The sequence below is a fragment of the Heloderma suspectum genome, chromosome 4 (assembly GCF_057233095.1).
Source record: "Heloderma suspectum isolate Gila_16-S chromosome 4, 16-S_ref, whole genome shotgun sequence".
In the NCBI taxonomy this organism is placed as follows: Eukaryota; Metazoa; Chordata; class Lepidosauria; order Squamata; family Helodermatidae; genus Heloderma; species Heloderma suspectum.
In genome coordinates, this window is record NC_139461.1 from 82346162 (window position 1) to 82360305 (window position 14144).

The 14144-nt window shown below is 46.8% G+C and overlaps 1 protein-coding gene across 1 annotated transcript in view; it reads right to left on the minus strand.

The window, feature by feature from the left end:
- Positions 1 to 14144, minus strand: part of DLGAP1 (DLG associated protein 1) — a 430241-nt gene that overhangs the window by 333072 nt on the left and 83025 nt on the right. Inside the window, exon 2 of the mRNA XM_084849805.1 lies at positions 10678 to 10773. The gene's annotated coding sequence lies outside the window, so the exon portion shown is untranslated. The remainder of the gene's footprint in view (positions 1 to 10677; positions 10774 to 14144) is intronic.

The following is a 14144-nucleotide window of genomic DNA, read 5'->3' on the forward strand; positions in this document are numbered from 1 at the left end:
CCACCACCACCAGAATGGTGGTCTTACCATGTGAGGGAGGCAAGTCAGTGATGACGTCAAGGGAGAGCAGTTTCCAAGGTCCTGAGGGGGTAGGCAGGGGGTGACGCAAGCCTATGGGCTTGCCTGAGGGGGCCTTCGCCAGCTGGCAGGTTGGTCAGGAGGCGACACAGGACTTGACGTCCCGACACACACAAGACCACCAAAAATCCCGCATCACTCCGTGTAGGGTCTTGGCGATGCCAAAATGCCCAGCTGTGGGGGAGTCGTGGCATTGATGGAGGACCTTCTCACGGAGGGGTCTAGAAGGCACACAGACCCGGCCGGAATGGTAAAGCAGGCCACCTCGCAAAGAGAAGGGGGTGGGGGGGACAGAGGCTAGCCCCAATTCCTCCACCTTTGTGCGAACAAAAGCATCCTGAGCCTGTGCAGAGTGAAGGAGCTCCTCCCAAGAGTGAGGCACCGCAGCTGCCGCCAGGCTCGGGGGGGGGGAGAATCAGAGGTAGGGGATTTCCCTCACCCCCTGGCTGGAGGTCCGGCTTACGAGAAAGAGCATTCGCTTGCAGGTTGTCAGAGGCCTTCACATGGCAAATCTTAAGGTGGAACTGGGGAAAAAAAGCAACCACCTAATCTGCCGCTGGTTTAAGGCACGAGCTGTCTGAAGATGTTCGAGGTTGGGATGGTCAGTTCTAACTTCGACTGGGTGCTGTGCCCCCTCTAGAAGATGATGCCAGGTCTCCAAAGCGGACTTGATGGCCAACAGTTCCTTCTCCCAGATGGTATAATTCCTCTCAGACATGTTCAGCTTCCTGGAGTGGTAGGCGCAGGGTTGCAACCCGCTGCCCACCTGATCTAGTTGAAAAAGCACCGCCCCCACCGCAAAGTCAGAGGCATCAGTTTGCACTACAAAAGGTCTCCTCGGGTCGGGATGTAACAGGATCAGCTCAGAACTGAAAGGCCTCTTAAGTTCCTCGAAAGCTTGTTGGGCAGATGCCGTTCAATGAAAAGGAGATTTCCTGCCCTTAAGGAGGTCTGTGAGAGGAGATGTCAGCCGAGAAAAGCTGGGTAGGAACTTTCTGTAAAAATTTGCAAAACCCAGAAAATGCTGCAAGTCCTTCTTGGTGGATGGAGCCTGCCAGGAGAGGACAGCCTGGACCTTTGCAGGATCCATCCTGATTCCGTCAGCTGAGATAATGTAGCCAAGAAAGTCCAAAGAGGTTAGGTCAAACGCACATTTCTCCAGCTTGGCAGACAGATGGTTCTCGTGGAGGCACTGGAGGATGGTGGAGACATGATGCTGATGGGCATGGGGGTCCTCAGAAAATATAAGTAAATCATCGAGATATACAATGAGGAAAGTGACCAAATAGTCCCGGAAGATGGCATTCCTAAAACATGGGGGGGGCCCGCAGGCGAGCCCAAACGGCATCACTAGGTATTCATATGCTCCGTACTGGGTTCCAAAAGTGGTCTTCCACTCATCCCCCTCCCGGATGTTAATCAGATTGTAGGCGCCACGCAGGTCCAAGTTTGTGAAAATCTTGGCTCGCCCCAGGCACTCCAGCATCTCAGGTATGAAGGGGAGGGGGTAGGGGTGTCAGAGAATTTCTCGCCGAAACTTCGGGGGGCCGAGTGCCAACGTATTTGGCCCCCCGAAGTAGTTTCGGGGAGAAATTATCCGCACCCCCCCTCCGGAATGGGACTTACCTTTCCCGAATGTCGCTCCCGGTGGCGGATCGCAGCGGCGGTTCGGCAGTGCTTCAACAGGGGCGGGGGCGGCAGCCGGTCTTTCGACCGGCTGCCGCCGCCACCATTCCAAGAAAAGTAAAAAAAACCCCACCCCCGTGATAGGCTACGTGACGATTTACGTAGCCTATCACGGGTGACTTAAAAAAAAAAAAAAGCGCGTACGGCTAATGGCGGCCCCCATAGGGAGCCGCCATTCGCGTTCCTTATTTGGTCGCTGTAGTCTACGTAAAGATTACGTAGACTACGACGAAAATAAGGGCAACGCTATTTGCGTTGCCCTTATTTTCGCCGTAGTCTACGTAAAGATTTACGTAGACTACAGCGACCAAATAAGGAACGCGAATGGCGGCTCCCTATGGGGGCCGCCATTTGCGTACGCACTTTTTTTTTTTAAGTCACCCGTGATAGGCTACGTGACGATTTACCTAGCCTATCACAGCTGACTTTGCAGATCTAGCCGTGATAGGCTACATAAATCGTCACGTAGCCTATCACGGGGGCGGTTTTTTTTTTTTTAACTTTTTATTTCGCGGCTGGGCGAGGCAAGGCGCCTCCTCCCCGGCCTGAATTTCGGCCGGGTGAGGCGCCTCCCCCCCCAGCCTGAATTTCGGGGGGAGAAGCGAAGCGCCTCCCCCCCACCGTGAAGCAAGCTGCGAGACGAGGTAAGTGACTTTCGAGCACTCCTAGGAGGGGGTACTTGTCAGGGATGGAGACCGAATTGAGGGCTCAATAGTCATGCACCAGGCAGAGTTCTCCAGATCATTTGGCAACAAAAAAAGTAGGGGTGCAGGCGGGGGAGGAGGAAGGGCGAATGAAGCCACGTTTGAGATTTGTGTCTAAAAACTCACGCAGAGCTCCAAGTTCCAGCTCCGACATTGAATACAGCCGGCCAGCAGGGATGGTCGCCCCCGGAATGAGGTTAATGGCACAGTTAAAAGGGCAGTGGGGGGGGGAGCTGGTCGGCCTCCTTCTTGTCAAAAACATCCCGAAAAGCCGCATACTTCTCTGGGAGGATGATGGTAACTGAAGAACTGCCAGAAACAGATGAGGAGGGAGAGGAAAGGGTTAAAGCCTGGACTGGGACAGGCGCCTCCTCCAGGAGGCAATGCTCCCGGCAGTAGGGAGATGCAAACTCCACCTGCTGAAGCCCCCAAGAAATCTGAGGATTATGCTTATAGAGGCCAGGAAACACCCAGCATAGGGGAACCTTGGCCAAGTGAAACTGAATCTGCTCAACATGGGACTGGGCGCACAGAGTGAGTGGAATTGTAATACGGGTCACTGAGCCCAAAGAGAGAGGACGCCCATCGATGGTCTCCACTGCCAAGGGGGCAGGAAGGGGCAGGGTAGGAATCTTGTGGAAGAGAGCGAAGGTTTCATCCATGAAACTGGCTGTAACTCCAGAGTCCACTAAAGCCATAGCTTCCACCCCACCCCACTGGGAGGAGCGTAGGTGAACCAGCAATAGCAGATGGGAGGGTGGGGGGGTTGCAGAAGGCACCCACCTGGTGGGGAACCAACCCCCACACTGGAGGCCCCCAACAGGCTTGGGGGGCAGACTAGTCAGGCCTGGGGACAAGGAGGAGGAGGAGGGGGAAAGAGAGGAGTGGGAGGCAGAGGAGCTGCGGATCTAACGTGGCAGGTCTTGGCAAAATGGCCCAGTTTTCCACACCAAGAGCAGCGGCGCTCAGCTCGCTGGCGCTCAAGCTCCTCTGGCGGGGCTCGGGTAGCTCTCAACTGCATCGGGGTCTCCTCCACCCCCACCGCAGGGGCAGGGGGTGGGGGAGGGGGCAGGAAATGTGGGGGAATGGGAGGAAGGAAATCTCGGCCCCCGGTGCTCCGCCGGGTCTGCCGGCACCCCTCCAGCCGACTATCTATCTGGAGGCAGGTCTGGATGAGGTCCTCCAAAGTCGGCGGGCTGGGCGTGCACGCCAACTCGTCCAAGATCTCGTCGTTTAAACCGTCCAAAAACTGAGCCACCAGCGCGGCATCATTCCACTGTAAATCCTGCATCAGCAAGCGAAAAGTTGTTGCATAGGTGGGAACTGAGTCCTTGCCCTGCCTGAGGTGGCGAATCTCCTGAGAAGCCGTCTGCGTACGCAGGGGATCACCGAAAAAATGGGCCATTGCTGTCATGAAACCTTGATAGTCCCTGAGCAGGGGGTCGTTAGCGAGAAGGAATCCCGAAGCCCATTTAGTGGCCACACCGGAAAGTAGGTTAATGATGAAGCCCACACGAACCTGTTCCGTCAGGAAATCCTCAGGTTGAAGGCGCATGTACAGCTCTGATTGGGCCCTGAAAATCTGAAAAAGTCCCTTCTCCCCAGAAAACTTCTCTGGCAAGGCCACCCTCTTGCGGCAGGGGGGAATCGGAGGTGGTGGGGGTTGAACTGCAGCTTGTAGATTCTGCACGGCAGCTGTCAGTTGAGCCATTTGATCATGGAGAATCTGGTTCTCTTGCGCCAGAGCCTGCACCGTCGGGTCTCCGGCACCCTCCATTTGGCAGTAGGAGGAGAGCGAGAGAGAGAGAGAGAAAAAAGAGGAACGGGGACCAAGCTGTCAGGGGGCCCTAGCCGGCCTCTTTCAGTCTACTCCACCAGTAGCCAACTCCAGACACAAAGAATTCTTTTCAAGGCTTTATTCCTTTTACAACTTAATAACTCTATCATAGGGATGTCAGAGAATTCCGTGATGGATCTCGGTGAGGCCGAATGCCAGTGCTTTTGGCCCCCCGAAATCAGTTGCAGAACGAAGCCCCTGCCCCCCCAACCCATGAAAAGCGCGCGGGATGAAGCCCCCACCGCCCCCAACCCACAAAAGGCGCGCGAAACGGAACACTTACCTGCTCCTGTCCGCGCTGCTTTGCGAATGGCAGCTGTCCTGCGGCTGCCATTTGCTTCCTCTTCATAGCTGTGAATCACATGTAAATACTTATGTAGCCTATCACGGCTAATGCAGGAACGCCATTTGCATCTCTGTATATAGCCATGATAGGCTACGTAAATATTTACATAGCCTATCATGGCAGGGGGGGGAAAACCCAGCGTACGCAAATGGCGGCAGCTACCGACAGCCGCCATTTGCATCCCTTCAGGGCTGCCCAATGGCCAGATGTCCGGCTGCGGGTGGCTGGAGCTGGCCGGCAGCTCCGTGGCTTGGCCACGGAGCAGAGCTGGCCAGGCAGGATTCCAGGGGGGAGGACCGGATCACCTCCCCCCCCATTGAGGATTCCAGGGGGAGGGACGGAGTGCCTCCCCCCCCAGCGGAAACAGAACGGAATGTAAGTGTTATGTCCATCCCTACTCTATCACCAGCGACTAAGCTATGAACAGCAGAGTAACCTATGCCCCGGGTTGGAAACAGTTGGTCCCCGTTTGAATGAGAATCACTTGCAGATCCTGAACTTATGGGCTAGGGAGAGTCCCTCCCTTTTTCCCTTGGGTCCTCTGGACGCGACCGTTGCTTGTGCGCCAAACGGGCGCTGCGCCTCCTTTCCGCGCCCTCCATAGCTCATTGCTCTTTGCGTCTGCGTCAAGCATCCAGCCAGCCCTCCTCCTACGCTCTTTCACTCCCAGGACTGCTATCTATGTCTGGAATGCTGGTAGGAGGAATCTCTGCCAGCTGCAGGGCCTGGGAGGGATGAGCGCGCTCCTCTCCCACGGACGGCTGTTCCTCCTCAGAATCAGAACTGCTCTGAGGTTCTATGGGCTCAGTGTCCACCCTGACAATAATGGGTAATAGAAATTTATTTATTTATTACATTAATATCCCGCCTTTTTTCCTCCTTAAGGAACCCAAGGCGGCATACATAATCCTCCTCGTCCTCCATTTTATCCTCACAACAACAACCCTGTGAGGTAGGTTGGGCTCAGAGTCTGTGACTGCCCCAAAGTCACCCAGTGAGCTTCCATGGCTGAGTGGGGACTAGAACGCGGATCTCCTGGCTCCCAGTCCAGCACTCTAGCCACTACACCACACTAGCTCTCCTAAATGCATTTGTTTGAGATTAAGTCACAGCGAACCCAGGACTGCATTGTAAAGCATAAGTCTATGAAAGAGTAGATATAACCCAGAAATATATAGAGAGAAAGGAAGAGAAGAGAGATGGCCAAGTACCAAATCCTGTGGAACGGGGCAGGCTGCTTCCACATGACAACAAAAAAGCAACTACGTCTTGGCCAATACTATGTAAATGCTAGTACTGTTCAGTAATAATTGCACACTACTGAGACCCCATGCAAAGGGAAAGACACTGCTTTGGAAGCGAAGGCAGTCCTCTCCAGCCACAGCAGCACTCATTCTGTCTCCTGCCTCTGCCATTGCTGCTATTGCTACTGGTTGAAGGAATGTTTTTGTCTTATCAGAAGGCTGCTGGTAACATCAGGGCAGAGCAGTATCTTTTTTAAGCATTGGTGAAATTGACAATGTTTGCCCCTGTTCACTTCTGCATGAATTTTCACAATCGTAACAGAATTATCCTTATATGTTGAGAATATGTGGCTGCTCACTACTGAAGCTATGTGAAAACTTTGTCAGTTCCACCACGGTTTTTAGTCTGTAATTATGTATTGGATCCAGACTAAGTTAGTCATGCTTAAGACCCATTGAAATCAAAGGGACAAGTTAGTCACTTCTAACGAAAGCCCCATTGATTTAATGGGACTAAAGCATGACTGAGTCTGGATCACAGGAACACAGGAAGCTGCCTTATACTGAGTCAGACCGCCGGTCCACCTAGCCCTGTACTATTGACACGGACTGGCAGCGGCTGTCCGGGGTTTCAGGAAATTATCTCTTTCAGGTTTTTCCTGCCCTATCAGGAGATGCCAGGGATTGAACCTGGGACCTTCTGCAAGCAAATCAGGTGCTCTTCCACTGAGCTACAACCCCACGGTGGCAGGAATGCCACAGGGGATTGAGAGAAGTGGATTAGACAGTCACCAACAACAATGTCATTGACCATTCCTCTACTCCAAGTGAGACAGTACTGCCACCGTCAGTTGACAGCTGAAAGGATTGCACTGGAACTCCAATGGACTTTTTTAAATCAATACTTTAAAAAAATGACTAACAGTGGATAGGGTGGAATGGGTTGAGATGATCATCTAGATTCTTAGCAACAAATGAGTGGACAAATGGCATAAATACCAGAGAAAATGGCTAGTGTGGAAGCGCCCAATGTTCTCAATTATGAAACAACCCAGGGTAGAATAACAGAAAGACAAGCCACAGAGGACCATGAACAGGCAACCATTTACCAAGACAACTAACCACTGACATACTGAGTTCGATCAGAGCTGTACATATAATTGTGAACTGCAGCCCATAATTTAAGTTCAGTCAACAAACCGTAAAAGAAACAACACAGGCATACAAAATCTTGACTATGATATATCAATAGTTGGAAGGAAATATGGACAAAGGGGGTGGAGGGAGTGATAATATGCACAGAGAAAAAGAATTTTTCAAAACCTTGCAAGAGTGAGCAGATGGAAAAGAATCTTGACAGAGAACCAAATTAGCAGCTGCTGCATCAATGTAATGTTATAGTATCTAACATCTTGAAAAGGGTTTTGTGTGAACTTTAGACCTGGCAGCTGCCTTTGAACAATGACACAGATTTCTCTTCTAATTATTTTATAAAATCATATTTGAGCTTACAGACCTCAGCTAGCTCCTTAATCACATCCTCAGTCAAAGCTTTTAGACAGATATATGTCTCCAGAGAGTTAATGTAGTTTTGATGATAGAAGATCAACAAACATCAACATGACTTCGGAGTTAAGGCAATTTCCAGAAAAGTGGCAAAATTTCTAGAACCAGTTGCCTGTCTCCCTTCATTTCCCCCCTGGAAGTCAGACTTGATCCTTCCTTGAGGTTCACGGTTCAATACAATGCAGTAGCTGATGTTCCCATAATTTGGGAGTATCTGGGTGGAGGGCCAAACAAGGGAAGGTTTTAGAGCTTGGAGACAGCAAAGGCTTTCATGTCCCCATCCTTCTATACACATGTGCCTGAGGGAGGGGGAATCATGTTTCTGCTCACTTCTTTCTTGGCTGCTATGAGGGAAATACAGTGAGCTGTAGAACATCTCCACTTCCAAAACAATTAGTTCAGTTTATCCAGAATCAATGACCACATCATCCTCTCCCTGCTCAATGGCAACTATAAGGATTAGTGAATGCACCAGACTCATAGGAGGGACGATGTCTCAATACAGCCAGTAGGAAGCTGTTTACAAAATACTATGCTGGCACAATGATTGGTTGCAATCTTCACTGTGGCTGCCATCAGCACAGTTTATAATTATGCCATAATGTATCATACCATTTAGCTCTCTAGAAAATTGATTCAGCTTCTATCCAGGCTCTGTTGAACTTGAGAAATCTGTAGTAACCTCCATGAGTTGAAAGCACCTATTATCACCTGACCGTAACCGTAACGTGTGAAGGCCATTCCCCTGACCATCCAGTCTCTCTGATACGGAGCGAAACATGTAAGTATACAGTAAGTATACAACAGCAGTGAAGCAAAAGCAAACATAGTAGAGTTCCCCCGCCTCACCACCTGCCTGACAAAATAATGATTGTTTATCTAGAAGAAATTGCTGTTCTCTTTTTAGTTAGTTTTAATAGAATTCTCAACAAGACTCCTGTTTCTAGTGAATTGCCTGACAACAGCCTAAGAACTTGTTTTCTCATCTTCTGCCATCAAACTCATCATGATCTGGAATATTCATAGCACTTCTAGTGTGTAGGTGTGGGTTATAACAATACTTATTAGAAAGGTATTCAGTACTAGAGGAGGCTGAATACATATCCGTACCTTATTACATTTAGCTGTTGGCTGCACTTCTATGGCCAGCACCTAGTTTAATAGTGTAACCCCACCAGCTCAAATAAATGAAATATTGGTAACGATTCTAGCACTGGTCATTACTGAATGACTGAAACCATTACTGATCTGAAATTACGAACTCTAAATTGCAGCCCCCAAATAAGGTAGACTAGGACTAACATTAGCCTAATTCTCCACATTAGGCTTCCAGTAATGATAATAGATGGTTCTGGATGCACTACTTTCATATAACTCTTATGAACATTTAGCTGAAAGACAAAGAATTGTGTGTAAAATATTTCTTAGAGCTGAGGGTGATCTTTTATTTATTTATTTGAAAGATTTATGTTCTGCTTTTAAATGTTTTATTAAAATTTCAAGAACAATACACACAAAAATAGATAAAGCAAAAACACCGTTAGAAATACAAACAGATAAAAAATAATGCACATCAAAGAGGGGCAAAAAGAAGTAAAAGCAGCATCATGCAATAACACACCAGATAATCCAGCAAGAAACCAGCCTAAATAAAAAAATTCACAAACATTATTGTTCATTAAAAGCTCAAGCAAATAAAAAGCTAATTGCACCTAATTTGTACTATGTACCATTCCTCTTCAGTATGTGTTGATAAATGCTTTGGAAGGACTGGAGCACACGTTACAGTTGCCATATTCAGTGCTGCTGAAAATGGCCTCCCCATGGCAACTGATCATTTGACATTTAGGCCAGACAATAGTACCATATTGAGAGTACACCCATTCGGGGACCACTGGAAGGTTGTGGAGACTGAGCCACACAATGGCCGCATTCAGACGGTCAGCAGGAGAAACAATGCAATATGGGTTGTTTCCCCTGCCCCCACGTATGCCGGTCGCACAACCAGCATTTCCCCAATTACCTGCGCTGCAGTGCAAGTTGCCATGTCATCCAAACCTGATGCGCAGCATGGTAGAGGTGGCTTCTCATCCACCCCACAACTCCTTTGAGTTTTAGGGTAGGTAAGAAGCCACCCATGCTGCATGCCAGGTTTGGATGACATGGTCAATATGACAGCCAAGCTGGAAATGGTCTCTAACACAGCAAGCCAGGTGGAGATCACTAAGCAGTGTTCTACGTTATATCCATGGCAATAGTGTTATATGCTCCAGACCTTAGAGCTTGAACAACAAGCTCACAGTGTGTCCAACACTAATCTATATCATTTATAATGAATGGCTTAAGTTTTTGTTTCTCCACTTTAAATAACACTACTCATAATCCATGTCAGCAATCCTACTGATATCAGGATACGTTTGCAGTCAATTCAGAAGATCTATTGGACCTTGTTAGGTAGTGAGATAAAATAATTAGTATTAAGAATGCTCCTGAGATTGTCGAACTGGTTATTTGATGAATGTAGCTCATTGTCTACCAAAGCAAATCCCTAGGGCAAAATAAAGCATGACAGACATCTAATATTGATGTTTTTTATTGGCCGAAGGGAGATTATAATGCATATAAAATGAAATGCCCTTGTTTCTTCAGGGATGTAATTTGTATAGGTGCACTAAAACCAAATGTAAAGGATTATGTTTTATGAGCCTATGAACTGCTGTGCCAGCAAGTAATGCTTAGCATATAGTGCAATTAATGCTACATCACTGGAGTGCTACGGCCCACAGCACTGCGTCAGTATCACAAAACCACAAATGACCACAAAGAATAAGGGGAATATCAAACATTGATCACATTGAGGAATGATCTATGATGTGAATAACAATGAGAAATTATCAGATGCCAATTGCAGTGAGATAAATGTAACCTTTACACTAGTTGTGATTACATTATAAATGTGCCTGCATCAACTAAAAAAAAGCATGAAACCAGACCAGCTGGTTGTGGAAAGTGAGAATCAATCACTCTGTATTTATTATATGCAAGATATGTCTCAGCCAGGTATTGAATGAAGTTGGGGCTGAAGTCATTCCGGCCTCTATCAAAACATCTTTACCAGACATCTTTAGATGTTTTGATGCAAAAAGCTCTGTCAAATGTCTGAATACACTTATGCAGTGACATAAATAAATATAACAAATGCATATATGCCATTACCTCCTGTATTCAGTTTTCCATTGTCACTTGTTAGATGTGAAAATTGTGTACACTCCTTAATTCAGATGTCACTTGAGATGTTTGATCTTGGCTGTTCTGAAATGCAATCAAAGGTAACAATTAAAACTGCTAGCATATAAACAACATATAAACCAACAATCTTTCAAACAACTGCTCATTCAGCCATAAAAGGCACTTCAGCAATGAGGAATCTTCATCTCAATCCTTTCACAGGGTGACATATATAGCAACTTTGTCTGCACTACGAGGACAGATCATCACATTCTGATACTGTTGCATAGATATGATCATCCTCAGGTCTAAATCCTGCATATATTCTTGGCAGGGGGAAGGATACCTCCCCTCTCTACACACACAATAGGTGTTTAATAGGATCAGGTCGTGAATTTGAAACTGAATCTGATTTTCTTGAAATGTGTCACAAAACCAAAAACATTAAGTAACTCTATGGTTGTCCAAACATGAATTTTACAACACCTTCTCTTTATTTCTCATCTGCTTGCTATTACAAGTTTATTTTGTACTGTTTTTGTAGCATGGGCTATTTCACAAGCAGGCCTAAAAGAGAGCTGCTGATACTGTTGTTCACAGAGTCCATTGCGTGGGTCTGTCAATAGGGAGGAAAGACACACACACAGACACAGAGTTGTGATTGCTTTCTTTTTAATTCCTGAAAAAAGAAAAGCATCTTTGCATCACCCTTTCCTTTCTCTACACTTCTTTGGAACTACTGACAGTCACTAAGGATAACAACAGTCAATTGGAAAAGCCATCAGAGATGAGTGTTTCCTGAATCTTGAATACAAATGACAATAAGACTGATGAAACTGAACTTCTCTAGCTATTTTGCCACCAGTAGTATAAATCAGGTCAAAGGAGTTACCACCATCAGAGTATACCACCGATTTACCTAGCCCCTTCATTATCATGCATCTTTGTGTTAACTATCCTGCATAAGTTTCCCATGTTCTTCAGATGCAATATGTTGGAGTCCACTTTTGCTGTCCAAACTTCCAATTGTAGAACAGCCTAGAGGGCAACATCAAACAAGGTATTCCATAAATTTAGCGTCAAACACAACATGTGTATAGCCTCCAGAAAAGCAATATTGAGGGATGTGAGTGGGAGTACAAGCAAAGTGGAGGATGGGCTGCTTAACCCTTTCCCTTTTTTCTGTTAACTTCTCCCTACACCCAAGCTGCTTTCCCACTCATAGGGAAAACATACAGTGTCCCCATATCATTTCCCCTGCAGTCCCGCTCTCTAGCATTCCTCTGCTGAAAGTAGCTGCCTCAGATGCACCTTTTCAGTGTTGCTGCTTTAACTCATCAAGAGCCAATTGATACATTTCTAACATATCGCATTGCTGGATATAAGTGAGGTCTGGATCACAGGGTTCCACTATAGGTTGGATGTTTAGCAAGGCTTGAGGCAAGACACTTTTCTCAGGGAGGCAGGAACAGGACAGCACCTCGGAGAGCTCCAAGTGATGCTGGGGCTGGAAGCCAGACAAGCTTGTTTGTATGTTGCTCCAACAAGGAACAGATTGAGACTAAGCCTTAAGTAAAGGCTTACTTAAGCCTTAAGTAAAGGCTTGGCTTCCTTTAGACTGGTTGACCCTGTCTCTACACTGACTGGGATCTTTTCTCTTAAAGGGGACAGGTGTGCTTTAGCAGCCTTAGGCTGTGACAGTGCAGGGGTGGCTAAGGCATGCTAGACTCTTCACAGCTGGAATCTTCAGAGTTTGAGGATGGCACAGTGACCTCCTCTGGATGCAGTCGGGGCAGGTCCTGGGGTATTCCTGGGGACTTGCATCCCAAGAAGGAAGTCTCATGATGCCTTTCTGTGACCAAATCCTCTCCCTGAACTGTTAACTCAGGAGCCTCTTCTTCTGAGGATGAAGAGACAGGATCCTCCGAGAATGGAAGTTCAGGGTCCTGGTCCATGACACACACACAAAATTAGAATATTTGAAGACATCTGCACAAGAACCACTTAATTCAATGGAAAAATTGCTTGAAAAAGTCATACATTTGAAAAACGTGTCCAAAAATATGCACATATTTTCATGTGGACTAAAAAAAATCACAATCTCATGCAAAATTGGGAAGGAACAAACCTGGCATTGAGAACCTGAGAGAAACAGAGCTTGACAGTTTCACCCATCCCTCATTAAACCAATGACAGCACACCGCAAAGTTGCATCCTGTCTCCTTGCTGCTCTAGACACTTCACACACACACAATCACACACACACCTTTTACCTTAAAAAAAAGCCACCCCACATATGTGATTGTTCTCCTCTATAATTAATATGACCAGAATAGCTCCGTAAGCTGCAGTCAAGCCAATTACTTGTTCTGCTAGCCAACTCAATTTGAACTTTGCCGGTCAGCATGACTCACAGCACAAACTCACGTCCTTTAATGCTATAATTTACTTACATGCATTTGAATATCCTTAAAGTCAACAACAGAGTATTATGGTTCACGTAATTATCAGGTTACTATTTTTACACAGACAATAATTATTCTTTCTCCTCATCCCTTCCTTACAATGAACATACCATCTAAGCCTAAAATTGCTTTACAGACCCTAACACTGCCACTCCAGATGCAACTTGAAAGAAAAGTGAACTCATAAACCAATTCTAAACCTTTCTGCCCTTAAAAAAATCCACCCTCATAACTTGCGATTGATATGGCTTAGGTTTATCACCTGACACAATGTGATAAATTATCTGACAATGGCTTAGTGATAATGTTTTATGTGAGATCATTATTCCAATAAATTTACCTACACTGGTGACCCCTTTAGTTCTGGAACAAATTATGTCCAGCAGAACAAACTTTATTTAAACTCGGGGGTTCTCCTGGAGTCATAGTTGTAACGTGAGGATCAGGTGGGCTCAGTGGCACAGGCTGCTTTCTACCACCTTCAATTAGTGGTGCAGCTACAGGGATAACCTGGCTTCAGTAGTCTATGATCGGGTAAACTACAAGTTAGATTACTGCAATGCACTCTCCATGTGACTGCCTTTGAAGACGGTTCGGAAGCTGCAGCTTGCACAAAATGCAGTGGCCAGATTGACAGCAGGGACTAGAAGGTATGAGCATATAACACTGATTCTGGCCTGCTTGCTGTATGTTTCCAAGCCCAATTCATGGTGCTGGTTTTGACCTATAAAGCCTTACACACCTCAGGAGTGCAATAACTGAGGGTGTGCCTCTCCTGGTATGAACTTACCCATATACTACGACAATCATCTGAAGCCCTCCTCCAAGGGAGTTCAAAGGATGGCAACAAGAAAGAGGGCCTTCTCCATGGTGACCCCATGATTATGGAATGCTCTCCCCAGTGAAGCCTCCCTGGTGTCAATATTGTCATCTTTTTGGCACCAGGTTAAAACGTTCATCTACTCCTGGGCATTTTACAGCATATGATAA